The sequence below is a fragment of the Trichosurus vulpecula genome, chromosome 5, assembly GCF_011100635.1.
Source record: "Trichosurus vulpecula isolate mTriVul1 chromosome 5, mTriVul1.pri, whole genome shotgun sequence".
Classification (NCBI taxonomy): Eukaryota; Metazoa; Chordata; class Mammalia; order Diprotodontia; family Phalangeridae; genus Trichosurus; species Trichosurus vulpecula.
Window position 1 is genome coordinate 152,149,972 of NC_050577.1, and position 23,919 is coordinate 152,173,890.

General features: G+C 36.3%; 1 protein-coding gene and 1 pseudogene across 4 annotated transcripts in view; one reads left to right on the top strand and one right to left on the bottom strand.

The window, feature by feature from the left end:
• The window catches only part of PHTF2 (putative homeodomain transcription factor 2), a 183,699-nt gene that overhangs the window by 11,235 nt on the left and 148,545 nt on the right, over positions 1 to 23,919 (top strand). The window lies entirely within an intron of this gene.
• On the bottom strand, positions 18,445 to 19,550 carry LOC118849875 (annotated as a pseudogene).

Sequence of the window (23,919 nt, forward strand, 5' to 3'; positions counted from 1 at the left end):
ACAATCTTGCTTGAGAACTGGTCATAATCTTTTACCACTTATCCATTGGGAAATGGCTTTTGGTGTTAATATGTTTGTGTTAGATCCCTATATATCTTGGATACCAGACAAAGGCCACATTTTAACAGTGTGTGGAAAAGTAACTGATCTTTTTGGGAAGAAATTTATGCTATGGGCAGAACATTTTGAGAAGTAGATGTTCGCAAATGTTTCTATTATGATTTTATTGCTGAAAATGATCTGTCACTTATAAAAACCTTTACCTGTTCTTTCAAAACATTTCGAAACAGAATTTTCTAATCTGTTTTAGAATCTTCTAAATAGAATTTCAGTAGCTTTTGAACTCATTTGTTAAAAATATAAAAATGCAACACCTATTAGCTAAATTTCAACAAAATCCTTTGTATAACTGGAGGATGGAATTGATAAATAATGATTATCTTGATTTTGTAAGCATAGCTAGCAATGTGCCTTTTCTGTTTGAAGCTGCATACCATTGTGTGGTGTCTTATTCTGCTGTTAAAGTCATTAAAACGAAGTTTTGAAAGAAACTGAGCTTAGAATCATGTTTTTCAGCTAGGTGGCACAGTGGGTAGAGTTCTGAATTGTCAATCAGGAAGACTCATCTTCTTGAGTTTATGTCTAGCCTCAGACACTTCCTAGCTAGTGTGATGCTGGGCAAGTCACTTAACTCTGCCTCATCTGTACAATGAGCTGGAGAAGGAAAGAGCAAACCATTCCAGTATTTTTGCCAAGAAAACTCCAAATGGGGTCACAAAGAGTCAGATGTGACTGAAAAACTACTTTGATATATACATGTATATATGTACAAACACACACATACATAAATGTATATAATTTATAAATATATGTGTATGTTGGATCTGTATGCTTTAAATCTTTTTACTGATTGCAATATATGATCAAAAAGGTGTAGAGATGACTTTTCTAGAGGAATAAAATAAGGCTCTCTCTTTGACTTGATTCTATGGGCATTTAAAAGTTTATTGGAATAGATTTAAAATTTTTTTATCTTTTGTTTTTTTTTAATCATGCTTTTTCATTATATGCTTTCCTCCATACTTTTCCAGAGAACTATTTCTTATAATAAAGAATCAAAAAAGAAAAGAAAAGAAGAAAAATCAACAAAACTAACCCTTTTCTGTTGGGCATTTTTGTCAATGATGGGACAAATAATATGTTTGTCGAATTTGTGGATGACATGAAACTAGGAAGGATAGGTGATATGTAGCTGATATATAAACTTTAGTAGATTAAAGCTGCACTAACACTTTTGGGACACCTCATGCTTGACGACAGAATTGGAAACTCAGAAAGATTTCAATAGGCTAGAGTAGTAGGTTAACCCTAACAAGATAAAACTTAATAGAGAAATATGTAGAGTACTTCCTAGGTTAAAAAAATTGCACACATGCACAGGATGTGGCTACAAAGTAGTTGAGTGCAAAAAAAAAAATCAAAAAACAAAAACACTCCATTGTAGTGGTTTTAGTAGACTTCAAGATTAATGTGATCAATCCAACTTGGCAGCCAGAAAAGCTAATATAATCTTATGTTGCATTAGTTTTAGAATCTCAGAATTGAGTGAGACTCCCTAGTCCAAACCTATACCTGAACAAGGATTCCCTTTACAATATCCCTGACTAGTGGTATCCTGCCTTTGCTGGGAAACCTGTTGGGAGGGGCAGCCCCCTCACCTGCAGAGGGCAGCCTATTCTACATTTGGATAGCACTCATAGTGAGGAAGTTTGTCTTTACATCTAGCCAAAATCTTCCTCTCTGCAACTTCTCATCGTTTCTAGCTCTGTGCTCCAGGGCCAAGCAGAACAAATCTTCCATATGACAATCCTTCAGATCCTTGACCACAGATTCCCTTTCCCCCTTACTCCTACCTCCTCCCAGCATTCTCATGCTCTTGAAGTAGATAGCCTAATCTGGAGACTTTCTGTCTTATAAATGGCCTTCCTAAAATGTGGTGTCCAGGGCTGAATATTGTGGAGCTATTTCTTCCCGCATTCTTGACCTAGGTTTTGGCTGTCATATCACACTGTTTTGACTTTTATTGAGCTTGTAGCCTACTAAAATTCTTAAATCTTTTTCAAACAAATTATTAGCTTAGTAAATCTCCACCATCTCGTGTATATGAAAAAAATTTTTTTTGAACTTCGTAACTCATTGTTTTGAGGGGAAGGGGATAAAATCATTTAGACCACTTAAGTGATGTTTGTTTTCTGGGCATCATATTTTAGAAAGGATCTTTATAAACTTGAGTATGTCCAGAACCAGATGACAAGAACAAAGCCAGGGACTCAAAACAGTATCACAGAAAGGTTATTAAAGGAACTGGGTATGTTTAATTCAGAGAAAAGAAGACTTGGGATGGTGGTAATGGTCGGGTGGGTATATGCTGTTTTCAAATATTTAAAGGGTTGTCATGTGTACTAGAGATTGTACTTGGTCTACTTGGCCTTAGAGAGTGTAAATAAGAAAATCGGAATAATTAGCTTATTTTATTTTTGGATAACTTTTTTTAATATCTAATTTATTTATTTTCAGTTTTCAACATTCACTTCCATAAGTTTTAAATTTTCTCCCCCTCCCTATGTCCCCCCTCCCTCTCCAAGATGGCAGGCAATCCGATATGGGCTCTACGCATACATTCCTATTAAACACATTTTCACGTTAGTCTTGTTTCACAGAAGAATTATAACGAATGGAAGAAACCATGAGAAAGAAAACAAAACAAAAGTGAAAAGAGTCTACTTCACTGCATTCTGACTCCATACTTCTTTCTCTGGATGTGGATGAGTCCTTCATGAGTCCTTTGGAAAAGTTTTAGGTCCTTGCATTGCTGAGAAGGGCTAAGTCTATTAAAATCAGTCCTTGAATACTGTGGCTGTTACTGTGTACAATGTTTTCCTGGTTCTGTTCATTTCACTCAGCATCTGTTCATATAAGTCTTTCCAGTTTTTCTGAAGTCCACCTGCTCATCATTTCTTATAGCACAGTAGTTTTCCATTACATTTATATACCACAACTTGTTCAGCCATTCGCCAATTGGTGGACATCCCCTCGATTTCCAATTCTTGGCCACCACAAAAAGAGCTGCTATAAATATTTTTGTACATGTGCGTCCTTTCCCCATTTTGATGATCTCTTTGGGATACAGCCCTAAAAGTGATATTGCTGGGTCAAAGGGCATGCACATTTTTATAGCCCTTCAGGCATAGTTCCAGTTGCTTTCCAGAATGGTTGGATCAGCTCACAGCTTCACCAACAATTAATTAGTGTTTTTGGATAACTTTTTATCAGGGATTGGTGAGCTCTTTGCCACTGGAAATGTTGATGTAAAGAATGTGTGACTATTTGAGAATCTTCTGGGTCATCTCAAAATTAAATGACTTGCCCAGAGTCACACTGTCTTTAAGGTGGTCTCTCTACTGTATCACACTGGCTATAATTATGAGTGCATTTAAACTAACAAAGGAAAGCATAAAACCTAACTTTGATAGTCAGTGGCATGGAGCGCAGCTAAGGGAAGAGAAATTCAAGGTAAATGATAGTTTCAGATCACAGTCACTGGAGAGATGTATATGACATAGTCACCAGAGGGGATGAGATACATCCACAGCCATGACCCTAAACCAGGCCCTCACTGCTTCCTCCTTGGATTATTTCATTAGTCTCCTAATTGGTCTCTCTGTCCCTAGTCTTTCCTCTCACTCATTTCTCCTCCACATAGCTGCCAAAGCTGTATTCCTCAAGTGCAGGCCTGACCAGACCATTCCCCTACTAGTAAATTCCAGTAACTCCCTATTGTCTCTAGGATCAAATATAAACCTCTTGGTTTAGCTTTTAAAACATTTTACAACTTGATTCCAACCTATCATTACTACCATTACTCTTTCCCCATGCAATGTCCCATCTCCTGTCTCTATGCCTTTGTATTGGCTCATCTCCCTTCCCCATGGCTAGAATGTATTCCTTCCTCACTCTTGCCTCTCAGAGTATCTTTTTTCTTTCAAAAGTCTTCTCAAATTACACCTTCTATGAGAATCTTTCTCTGATACCCTTAGCTACTAGTCCTCCCCTCCTCTCCTTTCCTCCCTCCTCCTTTTACCTTCTATATTTTTTGTACTTATATACTTCCTGTCTCCCTCGATAGAAGAGGACAGGCTGTTTACTTTTTGGCTTTGTGGTCTCAGTAGATTCTGAGCACAGTGCCTGACACACAGTAAATGCTTAATGACTTTTGTTTGATTTCTCAACTAAGCCTTTGGAAAAGTGTCATCACTCCTTAGATGTCATGATCCTAGGAGGATCATAGGAAGAGAAGAGGGTCAATGATGCTCCAAGCGATGTACCATCTCAGCTTGGTACCCAAAGTTACTCTTAGTTCCTGTTAACTCCTAGTTAACTGTGTATACTACTTCTGATTTTGATCTTCAGGCATGAGGAGACTGAACTAATGTAGATAACTAAGGTTTTTTAGGGAGGGATGGGGTTTGGATTAGGTACTTAAAATGTTATTTACAGTCAGATACCTATTATTAGCATGAAAATTTCTAGTATAGAAGGTATGCCGGGCATTAAAAATACTGAAAGAAAGGAGGGGATGCCAGGGATATGTAGAATAGGAACTGCCTCCCACAAGAAAGCGTAGGCCTTCCAAAACAGAAATTTTCTGGACAACCACAATTTGTAGAGAGTTTTGTATGTTACCTTAACGTACTGGTCCATTGTCATTTTACTCTCTAACCCTGAGATAGAGTTTCTGACCTCACTTTCCATTTGTTTTAACTAAGACAAACATATGCCCAGAGACAAAAACATTGAGTTAGCTCATAGAACAATCAGACATGTGGAAGAGGTTGTGATCTGTTTCAGTGTTGGGATCCTTGAAGTATCTACATGAATAAAGAAAATATGTGCAGTGATAATTGATGCACTGCCCTCCTACTCCCCCAACCCTCCCCCACCCCCATGGACTAAAAGTAATCTTTTATTCTTTGAAGAGTAATTCTTTTTAAGCTTGGGAGAATTGGGCTGCCAAATTGAACAATATGTAGTTGTTAGGTGTTCAGTGGTATTGAGATGGAGTTGCCTAGGGAGACCTTTCTAAAGGTACTTTAAAGTATATTTACTCAAGCAATTTGTCCAATTCTGTATTTTCCCTTTTGTTTGTCTTTCTGTTAGATGTGTCCAAAACTGAGAGAGGGATCACTAAAGTCTCCTGCCTCTGTTGTATTACTATTTATGTCTTCTTGTAATTCAACTAATTTTTCTAATTAATTTAGATGCTAAGGCATTTGGAACATACTAGTTTAATATTACTTTTGGTTTATTTGTTTATAGTTTCTGCATGATGTAGTTTCCTTTTTTAACTCTTTTTATGTTGTGAAATTTTGTTTTTGCTTCATTTGATTGTATTACTGTGACCCATTTGTTTTTTAATACGAAGCATAGTAAATTTTGTTCCAGACCCTCATTTTTGTTCATTGCGTTGTCCTTGCTTTTTAAGTATGTTTCTTGTAAACAACAGATTCTGAAATTTTTTTGTCTTAAGATCACTTTTTTGTTTGTTTTATTAGATTGTTTATTCCATTCACTTTAAAAAAAATAGGCAATCAAGATTAAGTGACTTGCCAAAAGTTCACACAGCTAGTAAGTGTCTGAGGCTGTATTTGAACCCGGGTCCTCCTGACTTCAGGGGTGGTGTTCTATCCCCTGCCCCAAGTAGCTGCCCCAGTCCATTCACTTTTAAAGTTATATTTTCCTCTGTCTCTTTTTTTCGTTTTGTGTTCTTCTTCTTCTGCAAAGATAGTACTTTGTCTCTTCTATTATTTTTACCTTATCTATTTTTAAGGCAGTTGTGTTCTGACTGGCTCTTTTCCCCTTGCATTAAATACTCCCCCATCTTTTCACCCCTTTCCCTAGTTTTGCTTTCCATTTCCTGGTTTCACCCCTTTCCCTAGTTTTACTTATCTTATTATTTTTTTTCTTTCTTCATTTTATCTATTTACCTCTCCTCTTTTCCTCTCGTAGTCAAGTAAAATACCCCTCCCTATTATAACCCTCAACTTGTTTTGTTTTTTTCATTTACTGTAGTTTTTTCTTAAAACGATTTCTACGCCTCATTCTCTTCATTATTTCTTTTTCCTTTCTTTCTATTCCAGATTTTTATTCTTTGATTTATGGCCATTCTATGTATTTATCCCTTTTTTATTATCCATATTTATCATGGAATTAAAGCTTTTAAGGTACATTTTTTGAGTGTCTGCTTCTATACAGTTTCTTTGTTATTGTTTTGTGGATCTTGACCCTTCCCTCCTTTTTTTCTGCTGTGCCTCACTCTTTGAGATACAAATTCCTGAAGGAGGTTGAGAAATTGAAAGTATTGCTTCATGGTAGAAATTTTCCTGTGTCCCGATTATGCAGTTCGTTATTACCCCCCGCCTTTGCCATGAAATCTCTCAAGTCTGTCTTATCCTTCTGATGCTGGTTGCTCCTAGGAGTTAAGATTTCTTTTATCCTGAGACAGGATGCTGTCCATGGAAGCCCCAAACTCCCTCAGAGTAGTCTTTCAAAAGTACCAAATCCTTGTGTATCATACCCTTTGTTAAGGTCCCCATCTCCAATGAGAGAATATATCTTTCTTATGAGAACATTCTTTAATAGGATCTCCTTTCCCACCTCTGAATGTAGATCCTCTTTTATTCTACCTGCTGTTTCAGTAATCCCCTCTTTACCACCTCACCCATATTCCTGTAGGTCCTCTTTTGCTGAGAGACAACAGGAGTTATTTTCCCTTAATTATTTATTTATTAATTTTGTTAGGCTACCTTTTCTTTGTCCTCACTTCTTCACTTTTATGAGCCCTCTCATTTTATATTAGTCGTTGGGGAAAAAAACCCCTAACAAAAAACCATTGATTCACCTGTAGGGGGTCGATGTTGTGAGATTTAATCCATAGTATTTCTCCACTATTAGTTCTTTCATTTAAGTTCTTTTCACTCTTGTCTCCTTATGTATTTTTAGGAAGAAATATCTTAATAGTCTCTCTTATGTCATGGTTGTTGGAACCCCATAGATGTCTTTCTTTTTAAAGGGCCCCTGCCCTGGGGGAGGGGGAGTTTGTTGTTGTTAACTCTATCAGACATTTTTGCTATATATATTTACTTTTTAAAAAAATATAAAAAATATATATCTGTTGTTTGGGGTGTTTCCAAAGCAAATAATCTGTTTAGGTCTCCATTTTTGTTGTAGGAATTCTTTAAGTGCCTTTCTTTTATTGAACATTCATCTTTTTTTCATCGATGATTAGACTTAGAGTTATAGGGTGTATTATGTTGAGTTACATCTTAAGATCCCTTGCTCTTCAAAAACACATTATTCATTCCCTTTTATGGTTTTTGTTTGGTGCAGAATAGTCTTGTGTTATTTCCTTTCCTTTATATTTGAAGATCTTTCAGGTCAATTGGAGAATTTGTTTTTTGTCATCAAAATTGTTAAATTTAACTACAATGTATCTTGGAGTTTGCAGCATTTTTTTCCTCCATGAGAGTGATCTATGGATTCTTTTGATTGATATTTTGTTTTCTGTGTTCAAAAATTTTGGGCATTTTTCTTTGTTAATTCTTGCATCATAATGTTCAGGGTTTTTGACTTGTTGCATTTTCCTGGGAGACCTATGATATTTAAGTTATCCCTCTGTATCCTGTCTTCAAGATCAGTGTTTTGTTTATAATGATGTCTTGTGTTCTTTTCATGTTATTACTTTTTACTTCTCTTTCAGATTGTCCTTATGTATTTGCATTCCCAAAAAGTTGTTCTTTCTTTTGTTTCTTTAATGAGTCTTACTTACCACTATGAATTCAAGTTTTTCTATTCTTCTAATTATTTCTGCTGTTCAGGCCATAAATCCTGCTTTCAGAATTCTATTTCTCTAGTGAACCATTTGGGAACATTGTATTTTTGGAATCCCCAGGATCCTCTGCCTCATTGGATATTAATTAATTTTCCTTTTTCTTGCCACATTTATTCTGACATGTCTGGAATCATCTTGGAGGCCTTCCCTTTTGTCATAAATTTCTTACTTGTTGGGAGAACAATTTATAAAATAACAATATTTTAAAGACAACTTTGGAAGACTTAGGAACTTTAATCAACACAATGACCAACTGCAGTTTTACAGAGGACTCATGATGAAACATACTGCTTATCCTGATAGGTGATGGACTCAGAGGGCTCTTTATTACAATAGATAGCATGACTATTCATGTTTATAAAATGTATTTTAGTTTTCTTACTTTCTCATGGTGGGGGTAGGAAGAAGGGAGAGAAAGAGAAGGTAGATCTGTGTGAAAATAAAATTTAATTTAAGAAAAGTCACTGAAAAAAAATAATGAAAATACTTTACTGGCAGATTTTTGTTTGTGCTTAAAGTTTTAAACAGTTTTCTTCTTCCTAAGATCTTTGTTAATTTTTTGTCCTTATACCACTACCCTGTTCAATCACTTTTTTGACTCCTTCCCCTTTGATGGTTCTATTCCTCCCAGGGCTGGACCTCCAAACTGGCTTTGCCTCTTCCCATTCTGGGGAAGTAACCTTTCACTGCCCCAAGCCTGTGCCTCAAATGATTTTGAGGGGTAGGGCCAGTTGGATACCTCACCCCTTTGTTTCAGCGTGGGTGCTGCACCCCCACCCCACCCCCCATTCCCCTAGTCCCACACCACTACTATTCTTTAGTTCTCTGACTGAGCACTGTTGTCTCAGATAGAACATGCTTCTGCTTTCCTATACCTCTACTTCCTGAAGGGGGTGGTGGGTGGGGGTGTGTGTGTGTGTGTGTGTGTGTGGTTGAGTTCCCTTGCTTATCGTCAAAAAAGAAAACCACAAAAACACTAACATCGGTATTGCTAGCTAGGCCTCCATCCTTTCTACTTTCCTCTCATTATATTAAATAACTCTAGTAATTTGATTGGCATACACTAAATAAATGTGCAGATCTTATTGGAAAGGTCTCTAGTCCATTATGCTAGCTCTCAGTTTCAGATAGATAATATTTTCTATACTAAGGAAAGATCCATTTTTCTGTGCTTTTAAATGTTTTTAAAAGCAGCAAATACTGTATTTTTCATAGCCTTTTTCTAAATTTATTGATATAATGTATTTTTTAATATTTTTGTTATTAATGGGGTATGTTTATAGTTTCCTTAACATTTGAACCTTGCATTGCTGGTTTATATTCATCTTGGTCATAGTGTATGATCTTTATAATACACTGTAGCCTCTTTGCTAAAGTTTTATTCAATAATTTTGTATCAACAGTTACTAAAGATTTAGATCTATGGGTTTCTTTGACCTATCTCTAGATCTCTCTCTTAGAATGATTTTGTTAGAATCCCTTCTTTCCATATTTTTGCAGTATTAGAATTAATTGTTCATTGAATGTTTGATATCACTTGTCTAGTTCTGATTTTGGGGGGGGGAATTAATTTACTGCTGCTTCAATTTTATTTTCTTTGGACTCTAGCATTTTTCTATTATGTTTTTTTATTTATATTAATTTGTTGTGAACTCTTCCCCTTTTTTCTTGGTATTTCTTCTCTGTTTTGGATCTGATAGTTAACTGTTTATTTTTTTTAACAGCTTTTGGTTTTATTAGTTTCTTTAAAAAAATTACCTCACCTTTGACTTTCAGAATTTCTGTTTCCTTTTATTTGGTATTACTTGATTTGTTGCTATTCTAGCTTCTTTGTTGTTATTGTTTTACAGCCCCAATTCACTTATGTGTTCTTCCCCTCCCCCCTTTATTGGATCAAGTCAGCCAGTAAACATTTATCAATGCCTGTTATGTGGTTGGAGATATAAAATTTCCCCTAAGGTCTACTTTATATCTCTCAAGTTATTTTTTTATCTTATTGCAATTTTCTTTGATTAAACCCTTCATCTTCTTGATAATTTGTTTTTGACCCACCAATTCTTTAGTATTAAATTATTTAATCTCCATTTAAGTTTGAATACTTTCTTCAAATACTCTTTATTGATGATAATGTTTCTTGAGGTATGGTTAGTAAAGAATATGCTTACTTTTTCTACTTTTCTGCATTTGTTTCTGAGGTTTTTATGTCCTATCATATGTTTAGTTTTTGTAAAGATGCCATGCACAGTTGAAAAACATATGCCTCCTTTCTATTCCCATTCCCTTATTGCCAGTGATCTATCAAATTTAATAATTCTTTTCAGTTCCTTAATAATCATTAAGATCCCCACAATCTGTTGTCTTCTTTGGTTTCCTAACTTTGGATCATATTTTTCATTGTACTTTTTGCTTCCCTTGTGATTATTGATAGATCTTCTCCAATTCCTAACAGTTTGTTCTACTACTTCATCCTCTGGAACAGATGTTGGCACAGGAACCAAAAATATTTTCATCAGTGTCTTGATTATGGTCATAGCATGAGTAATTTTAGGTAAAAATAATCATTTCCCATAAATTATTTATTGTTTTTGGGAGCAAATGTAAACTCTTTTATCCACCTCTCCAAGAAGAATCTGGGAGCCATCCAGGTCTATTTTGATACCTTATTCTGGCAAGGAGGTGAGCCCAGGGTTTTCTGGCTTTGTGAAGGAGACAGGCAGGCCTTCATAAAAATCTTTGACAGAAGATTTATAGTTACAGTTGACTGAAAGATATAGAAAGTAAAAGCTGTCATTATATTTATTGTTTGTAAAAAGAAAAACTTTTTAATTTGGCTGAGCAAAACACTATCCAAAAGACTTTCCTGTGTAAATATAGAAATCATGAAAGATTCCTTCAAAGATGTAATAATGGAGAGCTTATTTTTATAACTTTCTGACTATTAATATAAAGTGAGTCATAAAATAGGAAGCTTTATGCTTGCCAAAGATGTTTGTTACTGTTGTGAAGATTTAAGACAGAGGCAAAACGTTAAAGGGATTACCTGTAGATGGTTCAAAGAAACCATCTGGGAACTAATACAGAGCGAAGTGGACAGAATCAGGAGAACAGTTCATACAGTTTAAACTCTGTCTGTAGACATATATGTGTATATGTATGTATATATCGGATGGCCACTGTGGAGATTTGTTTTGCTTGACTACACATATGTAACAAGGGTTTTTTTTTAATTATATTCTCAATTGGGGGGAATAGAGAGAGAGAAGGTAGATTTTTGCTGATTGAAAAAAAGATTTAGTTAAAAAAGTGGGGGGTGGATTGACATTGTGCTGATAGGAACAAGGCTCAGAGCATTGCACATCATTCCAAATGAGATCTGTAATCACACAAAATAATTCATCCTATCTAGTCCCACCATCATAGGTTCCCAAATTGGGTGATACTGCCCCCTGGAGGAGGCCTGGAATAATGGGAGGGGGGTGTGGTAATAGCTTCAGGTGCAACTGGGGTTCATAGAATAAAAATAAGGGAGTGCTGGAGGCATAAGAAAAGAAGAGATGATAAGGAGATTTTGAAAAACTATTGGTACATGTTTCATCTGTTGTGTAACAGTTAAAGTTGTAGTGATTACATTATTTTCCACATAAGCATACAAAAATGAAAACTATATTCTATCAATGGACAAGTCTGCCAACAGGTCTTAACAAGCAAGTGTTGGTAGGCGAGCATGTTGCACATTGTCCAGAAGTTCAGCATGCATCGGCAGGAATATGTGTGTGTAATGGTTTGTTATAGTATGATACTATACAGTTATATGACCCAATATTGTGTCATCAAAATTTCAATGCAGGAAAAAACCCCACAAATTTACAATAAATTGTTAAATTTAAGATTTTAAATTTTAAAAATTTAAAAAAAAATTGAAAGATTAAAGAAAATTGATTTCCAAGGGGGCGCTGTGTAATATTTTTTTTTTTGAAAAGGTGGTGGTAGGCCAAATAAGTTTGGGAACCTCTGATCTAGACTGACAAGCTGACACTGATTATGGACAGTGAACAGGGTCCAGAGTTGGGTAGGAGGTGAAAAGTGAGCTGAATTGTATTTGGGAATTTGCAGAGTGCAATGACTCCAAGTTTCTCCCTGAAACAAAGACTGGTTTGTAGTTAGTGTGCGTGTGTGTGTGTGTATACACAAAATTTATTTTTAACATTCATTTTTTAAAAATTTGAGTTCTAAATTCTCTCCCTCCCTCACCCATTAAGAAGGCAAGAGATAGGATATCACTTATACATGTGGAGTCATACAAAATGTATTTCATATTAGCCATGTTGCCAAAATAGGAATAAAAATAGACAAAGTGGAAAAAAATATGCTTCAGTCTGTACTCAGATTCCATTGGTTCTTTGAAGGTGGATAGCATTTTTTATAAGTCCTTTGGAATTGTCTTAGATCATTGTATTGATCAGATTAGCTAATCATTCACAGTTATAATCATCATACAATATTGCTGTTACTGTGTTCAGTGTTCTCCTAGTTCTGCCTACTTCACTTTGCATCAGTTTATAGAAGTCTTTCCAGGTTTTTCCTGAAACTGTCCTGCTTATCATTTATTAAAGCATAGATTACTGGCCATAGTATTTTCAAGTCCGGTACAGATTGCAAAGTGACTGAAATGGACTTCCTTTGAACTGCCACAGAGGTACCACCATGATAAATTTTACTGCTAAGCTAGCATATACACACGGATGCTTTATTAGTGTGTTTAGTGTTTGATTCTAGACCAATCAGGTGCCAGTTTTTGTTACAGGGTTGCTTTTGACCATTCTTCAAGTTTTCATTATTAGTTGAAGGCCTATCTTGTGTGCTGGACACACATGACAAAGTATAACTTGTTCTGTTTACTTTTACTTGTCTGTTGTTACTTTTTTTTTTCTTAAGGGGTATGGAGCCCCTTATATTACTTGCGAAAACACTTTTGGGGATGTTTTATAGGAGATTCTTGGTCACATATCAAGTAGTTTTGGAAGTCCCTTCTAGTCTTCTTGGAATAATTGAGGCAAGTGCTTATTTAAGGTTCTCACAGGTGGAATTGATATGATTTCTCTTTGCTTTGCTGGCCTTTCCTTGCCAACTAAGTGGGGTAGAAACTAAGGCAACATTAAAGAGGAGCTTATGGTTTAGGCTTGACAGAGTTAAGTGAAAGTTTTTATACCCTGTTGTAAAATTTACCCTCTTTATCTTTGTTTCATTTTACTTTCCCCCCTAATTCCTCAGTAAAAGAAGTTAAATTTTTTATTATAGACTGCGAATTTTCTAGGAATTTTCAGGTGGCCTAGTGGCCAGGCTAATATGTTGAATAAATAAATTGCATTAAAAAGAAAAGAATGAGAATTGAAGTGATCCTTTGGACTGGAGATTTTTAGGGTTCAACTGTGGAAAACTCTCCAGCTCCATTAGGGGCATTGTTTTAAAAAAGTGTTTTTGCTATTTTACACTAGGCTGCACAGCTATGCTTTAAGGAGTGACAATTGGAATTTAAAATCAGGATCAGACAAGAGAGAGAGCATCTTTGTTTGACTGGGCCAATTTAAGTCTGAAATCAAAGAATGTTTCTGACATTATTATAAAAGAGTCCTTTAATTGTGCTACTGATAATTGTCAACATTTGGTGTACTGAGTGTATGCTGTCAGACGTATCTAATAGGCAAGTCATTTAATCTGACAGTCTTCAGTTTCTTCCCCTCTACTGTATTGAACATAGATGATTCTTAAAGTCCTTTATTTAATGAACAGAGTTTAGAAAAGCATATTAAATCCTTGTCAGAAATTTATAGCCCATAGTTGCTTCAAAAGATCTGTGATTTAATTGGTGTGTGTACTTTTTAAAAAATATGCCTTTTATTTTTATCCCAATTACATGTTAAAACAATTTTTAAACTTTTTTTTTAAAGTTTTGAGTTCCAAATTCTGGATTTAGAACTCAATTTCTAGCCTAACTCAATTTTGAAACAAAATTTCTATCCACAGTTTGTGTGGTTTAACTAGGAATTACTTTAAACTTTCAGAAAACTCAAGTTGATAAGGCTTTGTCACAGTGTCATTGGTCACAAGGGGGAAGTACTTAGTAGACTATAGATGAATCAGCTATTACTAGAAGAACAACTCAAAGCATGTGCCATTTAGTAATGTAGTCATAAATAATGACAGCTTATTAACTAATTTGGTGAGGATGAGGCATCTCTAAAGCTTGTGTACAAGTATCTCTCTGTCAAAGATCTGTATAAATAAAAAGAAGTATGTTTCATTATATGTCACACAAAAAAGGTGACTTTTTAATACCATGAAAATAATTCCCTTGCCCAACTTTACCCTAGAATTTACAATCTAAAGACTATTTAGCAAAGTGCTGAAATTCACTTTAGCAATCTTAGAAAAAAAGATTTTGTCCTTCATATCAGAATAAAACTACTAATGATTTTTCTCCATCTTTTCTGCATACTGTTCGCCCTCTAGTTCAGACTCTCCTTACCTTTTGCCCAGACTATTATAATAGACTTCTAATTTCTCTCTCTACCTCATCTCTCCTCACTCCAAGTCTGTCCTCTACCTAGCTGCCATAAGTGACTTTCCTAAAGCAAAAAGTCTGGCTGTGTCCATCCCACTTTCCTATTCAGTAAGTTCCAGTAGCTCCCTTTTACCATTAGGGTCAAATATCAAGTCGTTTTGGGGGTGTAGGGGAATTTAAAGGTTTTTGTAACCCTGCCTCTTCCTATCTATCTAGTATTATTACCCTTTACACCCTCCCATGTATTTTTAAAATGAAATTACACTGGTTACTTGCCTTTTCTCATACTCCTCACTTTTCTCTCCTGACTCTGCTTTTTTTTCTGGCTGTCCCCCATGCTTAAAATGCTCTTCCTTTTCCCCTCTCCCTCTTAGTTTTCTTGGCTTCCTTCAAGATTTGGGTCTAATCCTACTTCCTTTTACCTTCTGCCTGAGGACTTTCTCAGTGCCCTCAGCGGCTAGTGGTTTTTCAGTGCCTTTCATCTACTCTGAATACATCTGTACATAATTATGAATGCATTGCCTTCTACATTAAAACGCGTTACTTGAGAGTAGAGATGGTTTTTTTTTTTGCCTTTTTGTATCATCACCACTTAGCACAGTACTAGTTACATCATAAGCACTTAATACATACTTGTTAGCTGACTAACATTGAACATAATCACTGGTTTTCTGGTTAGCAATAATTTAGGAAGATTTTTCTATACCTGTCTTTTATGATAATGTGTAATTTTACTTCTTTGGACATCTCTCTACTAAAATTGTTCTTCACGAGGATGGTGTCCTCCTTGCCAAGTATTTTTTTAAATAGTCAACCAAGAAAAATTTTTACATTGGCCATGTCCAGAAAAATATTTGTCTCTTTCTGCATTATGAATCCTTCACCTCTTTATCAGGAAGTGGATAGCATGTTTCATCATTAGTCCTCTGGAATCCTGGATGATCATTACACTGATAAGAGTTCAGTGTAATAATATTCCTTCACATACATGTGCCATACTTTATTCAACCATTCCCTAATTTATGGGCACTCCCTCAGATTCCCATTCTTTTCCACTTCGAAAAGAACTATAAATATTTTTTATACACTCTTAGAATTTATTTTGCTTAGGACTAATACCTCACTTAATCTGTCCTCCCTCAAATTTCTTCTCCCCGTCTCTCCTTTCCTTCCTATTTCATTGTTGAGTGAAATGTATTTCTGTACCCAACTCTGTATGTCCATGTATTCTTTCTTGTGAACAGTTCAGATGAAAGTGAAGTTCAAGCGTCAGCCACTCCACTCTACCCCCTCTTCCTTGTTTGTATAAATGTTTACTTGCACCCCCTGATTATGTGAGATAATTTTTCCTAACCTTCCTTTCCCTTCACCTCCCTGACTCTTCTCACCCCCTCCCCCACCATTCCTCTTGTCTTTACATTCTTTTCTTAAGTTCATCAAGATCACTCCCTGGCCTTGTCTAATTGAACTCTCTATGACCCCTAATATAGGGTTGTAAGGAGGGCAGTATTACCTCCCCATATTTGAATGTAAGTAGGAGACAGTATTCTGTTCCTGTATTTGAGTGTAAGTAGTTTATCCTTGATTAGTTCTCTATCATTGTTCATTCATACTTACCTTTTTGTTTTCATACTTGTGTTTATACTTCAGAGTTCTTCTGCACCTTTGGTCTTTTCATAGCATATACTTGGGAGTCCTCAATTTTATTAAAATTCCATGTTCCCCCTTGTGCTGGTGTATGGTATCTTCCTGGGTGCTAGACTGCTGCTGCCCTCCTTGTGTGCACCATGTCTGCTGACCTCTTAGTTTTTCTTCCTGTGCTGAGCTGGGTAGGACAAGAGACTCACTGTGAATTTTTCTGGATTTCTCTATCTGGATTCAATATGGTATAGCTTGTGGCTCTTTTTGAAAGAATGTGGAGAGAATCTCTGTTTTATTGCTTCCATATACTCTGCCATCGAGGTTCCACTCTTCTCTCTTTGCCATATTGAATTCATATCTTTTTTATCTTCAACGTAGTGCTTAACAGTGTTGAATACCCACTCTTTCTTACATTTTGTGATGTTGCATTTCATTTTTTCTGCCTGCCTCAATGACTATTCTTTTTCCTTTGTTGTATCCATTTCTTTTCATCCCTAAAATGTGAGTACCATGTAGGACCTTGTTCTCAGCTTGCTCTACCATCGTATCTATCACATCTACATATCCAACTGTACTCAAGTTCTATAATTCCAGTGGCCCATAGAATATCTACTTTTGAATCTCCGCATTTAATATGTCTAAAGTTGAATTTGTTGTTTTCTCCCCTTAAGCCTTCTTCTTTCTTTAACTGACCTTGCAAGTCAAGACATTACCTATTTGATATCATTGGTCCTCTTTGAGAATGAAGGACAAACAACAATCTGTGAGTAATAGTAGCTGTCACACTGGGGACTCAACTGGCCAGTTCCAGTTGGGCAATGCTGCTTCTTCCTCCCTTCCTTCCTCCCTTCCTTCCTCCCTTTCTTCCTCCCTTTCTTCCTCCCTTTCTTCCTCCCTTCATATGGGAAATCATGCACTTACATGTGGGTGCTCTACCCAGAGGAATATAAATTTCTTGAAATAGACCTCTGTTAAACCAGGCTTTGATAAATCCCATTCAGATTCAAATGACTTGACTGTGCCTTAAATCCAAATCACTCTGGCTCTCACTGATTGGCCAATAATGGGCCCAACTCAGTCCTCTGTTGGTCATTGTTTGGGTTTTGTTGGCTCAGAGTGAGTGTAAATAGCAATTGTTTCTGTTCTGGCCAGAAACTCTGAGAGTCTTCCCCTCCCAGATTGATTTTTTTTTTGAGTAGGTAAAAGAGGCCATTTTTTGGCTTCATTTTTAACCTAGCCTTAATCACCGAATGGGTGTTGCCTCAGACAAACTGAAACCTTGAGAAGACTTAGCTTAAAAAGGCCAAGGTCTCCCGCTGCATCAGGGGCCATCTCCAGTCATCCTGATCTATGTCTTGCCACTGGACCCAGATGTGCTGTAGAGGAGAGAGTAGGGCTGGTAACTTTGCACATCTGTTCCTCACTTAAATCCATTTCTCTTGCAAATCAAGATATCACCTTCGTGATGTGATTGGTCCTTTTTGAGAAGGAAGGACAAACAACAACAATGACAGCAAATGATCATTACTGCTATTAACAAGTTAAGGAGGTAGATTTTTGGGGATCCACTAGATTAGTTCCCAAAACTTCTTAAGTAACTAAGTTCTGCCTATTTGATGCTACTTACTATTGGTATCAAGCCTTAAATCAGCATTTTGCTTCCTTTATAGTTATCTACAAATATTACCTTATCTTCCCACTTGGTACATAGACATCTTCTTCTTACCTTGGATTCTGTGGTTAGTTATTTCAGGTTTTCCCCTCGAAGCTCACTCGGATTCAGCACTCTTAAACTATATATGCTTTGGCAGTCTTCAGGCTTGGTTCTTCTGCTGTCTGCTTTTTTCTCTCCTATTCCCAGACTATTTAGTGATGATGGAGAAAGTCATTTAACTGATAGGCATGGCTAAAATCCACATTCATGTTCTCCGTACCAAGATGGACACTCTTTTACTACTGAGCAACAGATATTCTGTTCCTCTATGCCATTTCTTTTGTTGTTGTTTTTAAAAATAAGTTTTTATTGATACTTTGTGTCTTAAATTATCATAGTTATTCCCAGTATCCCTTCTCCTCCCTGTCCCAGAGAGCCATCCCATATAACAAAAATAGCATTAGAGAGGAAAAAAAAGAGTTAGCATGGTGAGAACAGCAGTGCAGCACCTGGTTCAGTTCACTTAGCAGTTGCAAGAACAGGGATTATTCAGAGTGTGAGGAAATGTGATTGCTTCTAACTGCAGCATGTCAGCTGCTTCTGGCTCTCAGGTACCTCCTCCTGTTCACCCACCAAGTGTCAAAAGTACACAGCTTTGGTGAGAGTGGACTCCATGACCAGTACTACTTTTACAGGATTCTTAACCCAAGTAAAAGTCTGTGTGTACCACTTTGTTGTTCACTTGAGTAAAAACATCCACAATATGCACTTGCTGTGTTGCTGAAAGGTTTGATCTATTGCTTGAATCATCAAAGAAGTGTCTCTTGGGTGGCATGAAGCAGTGTGATATTCTTGGGTAGGATAGATGATATAGTAATCACTGAATGTGAGAAGTCGCTTTTTCTCTGAACCATCCAGTTCCATTGACTCATCATTGGTTTGAACAATACTACCATCTTTTTGTTCTCTACAAGCCTGGATTACAAAGAATTTTGGTTTCTCTTGAATTGCTGGACCGTTTTTATTGTTGAACATTTCAAAAATATCTGGTAAGTCGACTCTTTCATCCAATGTTGTTTTTATAAAACCTTTTCTTCCATGGGCCATAAAAGTAAGAAGGCAGCAGCTAACATTATCTTTTATTCCATCTTGAAACTCTGTTAATTTTTTCATTAACTCCTTTTCCTAAGGATTGATGCATGATATACATTCAAACTTGCACTCTTCAAACTAGTTTCTTATTCTATTGTCCTGTTCAGCCCCTGGTCTGCCTGTTGTCACACATATCACAAAAGCCTCACGAGTTTGGTCCATGTTACAGCATTCCATTTTAGGGACACAATTTTCATATGGTCTCTTCCACGTTGGTGTTGAAACCTTTACTATTTTCCAGGAAAATGGACCTTTTTTACCTTTCTTCAGCGTTGGAGGCTGATGCATGCGCTCCCTCTCCCTCATCCTGCTAGATTGTTTCTTCTCCTGATGGTATTTTGTGATGCCCCCTCAGCTACCAGGTGCTTACGACCTATTCCCTGGAAAATCACAACTAATACCCTTTGGGTCCTGGACATGCCATAACGCTTCAGCAGCAGAGCAGCCAGCTCCAAAGTGGTGGAGGCCATGTCCAGGTCTTGCATCAAGATTTGGAACTTCTTGTAGTTCCTCAGGCACATCTTGAACTGTTGCAGCTTGGGCTAGGTCAGCTTGTCCAGTTTGCTCGCCACTTGGGCCTTGGGGGTCTTCATGGTTGGGGAGGGATCACCAGCGTCAGAGGAGAGGGGGGGAGTGGGCACACCTCAGCTTATTTGGACAGCTGCAGCCCACCCCTACTTCTTTTCATAATTTCTCTTGATCTTCTAGGTCTTTTGTATTTCCAAATGAATTTTGTTATTTTCCTCAGTGCCATTTCAGGTATTGTTATCCTTATTTTATAGATGAAGAAGGTTGTGATGTATTCAAAAAGTTTAAACTAGTAAATATCAGAAACAGAACTTGAATCAGTAGATGTTAGTGTTGGCGTGAGTAGCCAGAGAAAACTTCATGGGTGAAATGGAATTTTAGATAGTCATGGAAGAGTGAATGGAGTTTTTGATGAGGGAAGAACATTTAACCTGGAAGGAGCATCAATTGTAAACAAAGGTCCTGCAGTGGGAAGGATCATTGGACTGTTGGAAGAAGAGAATTCATATTTGAATATTAGAGTAGCTTGATGTTGTTAGGTCTCACAAATAAAGCCTCTTCACAGGGTGGGATACCTCTGTAGTACAGTGCATCTAAAGGGATGTTTTATTCCGTAGTACTAAGATTCTCTAAAAACAGACTTTAAAGTCATTTAATATCTTTCCCTGTAGTCATTGGTACCAAAACCATACTTCACATTATGCATAGAATATCGCAAATTTAATTACAGAAACAATAAAGAAGGAATATAAGTTCCTTGAGAATCAGGGTTGTTCTGCTTTTTTTGTTTTTTCTATTCCTAGTGCTAGCATAGTGTCTGGTATGTAGTAGGTAATTAATAAATGCTTGTTGATTGATTATAATCAAAAGAGTAAAAAGAGGGAATAGTACAAAATAGTTCATCTATTGATAGCAAAGTTCAAATATGACATTTTCAGGAAGCTATAGGTTTAGGATCAGATCACATCAAAACAACCATATCAGTTCATAAAATAAATGCTAATCCCAGTCTAAATTTTTCAGAAGATTGACTTTAATGTCATAATTTGTGATAGTAAGCAAATAGGCCAATCATCAACTCATATCAACATAAACATTGTGTTCTAGCTGTTGAACTATCATAGAATTTAAGACTTAAGGAAATTCTTAGCTGGAAGAGTTTTTAGAGGTAATCTATTCTGTTGATGTTAGGTCTCCAAAAAGCCAAATATATCATGGTTAGTTGATTTACATTGCCTGCACTTGTGTGAAATTTTTGGTGTCACAAGATTTGCTGTGTCTAGTATCTGATTCAGTAACATATCTCTTCATGTTGCTTAACCTATTTTTAAAATAAGTATGAGGCACTCAATGTTGCTGACAGGCTATGGAGATTCAGGAAAACATCAAATGAGTTTACAAGAGAAGTAAATAACTGTTGTCCAGGTTCATATAATTTACAAAAAAATAATTTGCAAAAAATATGTTGTTTTCCTAGATATGAATGAATTTGATAAGAGGTAATAGAACATTTTGTGATCTGAGCATACTATTACAGTTGATTTTTAGAAATAGACACCACAGTGTAGATTGGTAAAGCAAGTTACATAACATTGTTTTTTAAGATAAAAGTTTTCTTTTAAGAAGTGACTTCTGGATAAGAGATGACATTAAATCTCTCATTTAAATTTGTTTATTATATAATGCATTTAATTTTGACCCCTTAGTACTTACTGGAGTAGAGAAGTAACTGTTCATTGGATTTAGAAGAATGGGGAATCTTATATTTTGTCTAAGTTGTGCATATGTAAATATCACATTAGTAAACATTTGCATGTTAATACACATATTCGAACTAACATGAGGAATATTTAGCTTGGATAATGTAAAATGGCATGTTATCTATTTAGTGATTTCTTCATTGGATAACCATCAAATAAAAAGAAGTTGGAAATTGTAAGGCAGTTGCCAAGGAAAATTGGGAGGTATAAAAATGATGAGGTCAGTTCCTTGCCTTTGGCTTCTTGATGCCTTTTTTTTTGCTGAGAAAGCAATTCAGTCTTATTGACAAAGAACAACAAACATAATAGAGAAACAAGGATAATAGTAGATAGTGTATCAGTAGAAACATCGAGGGATATATGATTTGTAAGGTAGTTACAGACCAGTGAGCAGCAGTGATAGGCAGTAGTAAATGGAGCATTTCTAAAGTAGTAATTGAATACTCCCTCCATTGGGGAGCAAAGTAGACTAGAAAGGTAGCTATAGTTGTAGGAGGGAAATAAACCTATGAGTCTGAAGATAATCCTTGAGCATATACGTATTTGAGAGCTGAGAAGTTTCAGCGATTAGGCAACTGTTTGTATTTTGGACGTTAATGACAACTAATTACATATATTGCTTCTTCCTCTTTCAAATTGTTTACATGTTTTAAAAAAAGGAAAGAAGAAAAACTTCCCAATTCCTGTGTGAGGAGTATTATTAACCTAAAGGTGGCTTAGTAGTCTTTGTACACATGAACAGATTTGCTTTTTGGAATTCTATGGTTCTCATAGAAATATTGAGAATATAGAATAACAACGATATCACATGGTCTATAAAATTGCCCATAAAATGTTGAAGTTTGAAAGTCAGTTTTAAAAAGTTCTTTATGTTTTGGAGATGAGAACTTTTAAATTCTATTTTTGGTGGTCTTTCAGTAGCTGATTATTAAATACATTTATTTCATCCTTTGTATCTTCAAGAAGCTGGATCTTATCATAGGGTGTTTGTATTTTCTGAATCAGAAATTAGGAAGCTTAGGCTAACAGGATCTTTTTCTGATTTGATCATTGATTTACATGAAGTCTTAATGAAAGTAGCCAAGTTAAATAATATTTAGTTATACATTTTACACATTGTTTTTATTGAAAAGGCAATGATTGGTCAACAAGTATCTGTTAAGTGTTTATTATGTGGTAGGCACTGTGCTAAGCTCTGGAGATACATATTTAGACAGGTTAAAGACATGCCCTGTCATGGAGTAGCTCACACTAATGGAATAGAAAAATATTACATAAAAAATTTAACAAAAAGTTAATATATTTCCATTGTCATTTTTGTCATTCATTATCATTCAGTCGGTCAAAAAGTGTGAAGTCCCCTTGTACATACCAGGCGCTGGGATACTGAGGACGCCGCCTGCTTTTCTGAAGAGTTCAGCTTGCTCAATTGTATATTCCCCTTACTTTTTTCAAATGTGTCTTGGCAAGCCTTTGAGTTGATTTATCAAGTTATTCATTGTTCTTGTATTATTTGACTTTTTCTTCTTTATATCATCCAATCTTCGGGACTCTGTCTTATTAGATGTGGTAAGTAAAGCCTCTCCACCCCCCTCCCCACTTTTAAAAAAGTCTCTTGAAGATAAGCCACATGAGTGCCTGAGCTTTCTTAGGGCCTTGGTAGGTTAGATGTTTTACTCTTTCAAAATTCTTGGACAGTCAGCCAACATTTATTAAGTACCTACTCTGTATCAGGCATTGATCTAGGTTTTGGGGATACAAAGAAAAAAAATGAATTGTTCCCACCTTCAAGGAATTTAGATTATGTCAGGAGAAACTATGTGTATATAGCTATGTGTAGAATACTGCATGTAGAGGAAATACATATATACAGAATAAGTACAAAATCAATAGTAGGTACTTAGAGAGGGAAGATTGGGGGGGGGGGGAGAGCATGTGTGCATGCACTTGTGCAGCTGTTATCAAGAAAGGTTGTGTTTAGAAAATAGAATTGAAGGATGTTGTGAGGTGGAGGTGAGGAGGGAATGCATTCTAAGCATGCAGGAAAGCCAGCGCAAAGGTTAGAATAAGAAGGCTAGTTTGGGTGGACCATAGAGTTCAGGAAGATGAGTAATGTCTAGTGATGTTGGAAAGGTAGGTTGGCATCAGGGTGTGAAGAATTTTAAAAGCCAAACAAAGGAATTTATATTTTATTTTAGAGGCAGTCTGGAGCCCCTGTAGCTGATTGTATTGGAGAGTGATGCGGTCAGAAGCGCACTTAAAGAAGATCATTTTGGCAGCTGTGCATAGGGTGGTTTTAGTGAGTAGAGGAAAGGGGTTGGGTGAGAGAGATGAAGGTAGAAACAAGGTTTGGCATCTCATTGATTACGTGGGTGAAAGGGAGTGAGGAGTCAAGGATACTGTTGAAGTCCCAAACCTGGGAGACAGGAAGAATGGTGGAGACTGCTTCCCCTGTTTTATGAATTCTGCCTCTCCCTGTCTACTCCACTGTTCCTCAAAAGATTATGGAGAATAGCAGAGTGCTATAAGAGAAGGGTGCATGTTTTGATTTGATTTTCATAAAAGGGAAGTGAACTGAGCCTGCAGATTATAGGCCGATGAACTGGACTTGTTTTTCTGGTAAAATTCTAGGACATATTATTGAAAGTATGGTTTGTAAACATTTAGGAAAGGA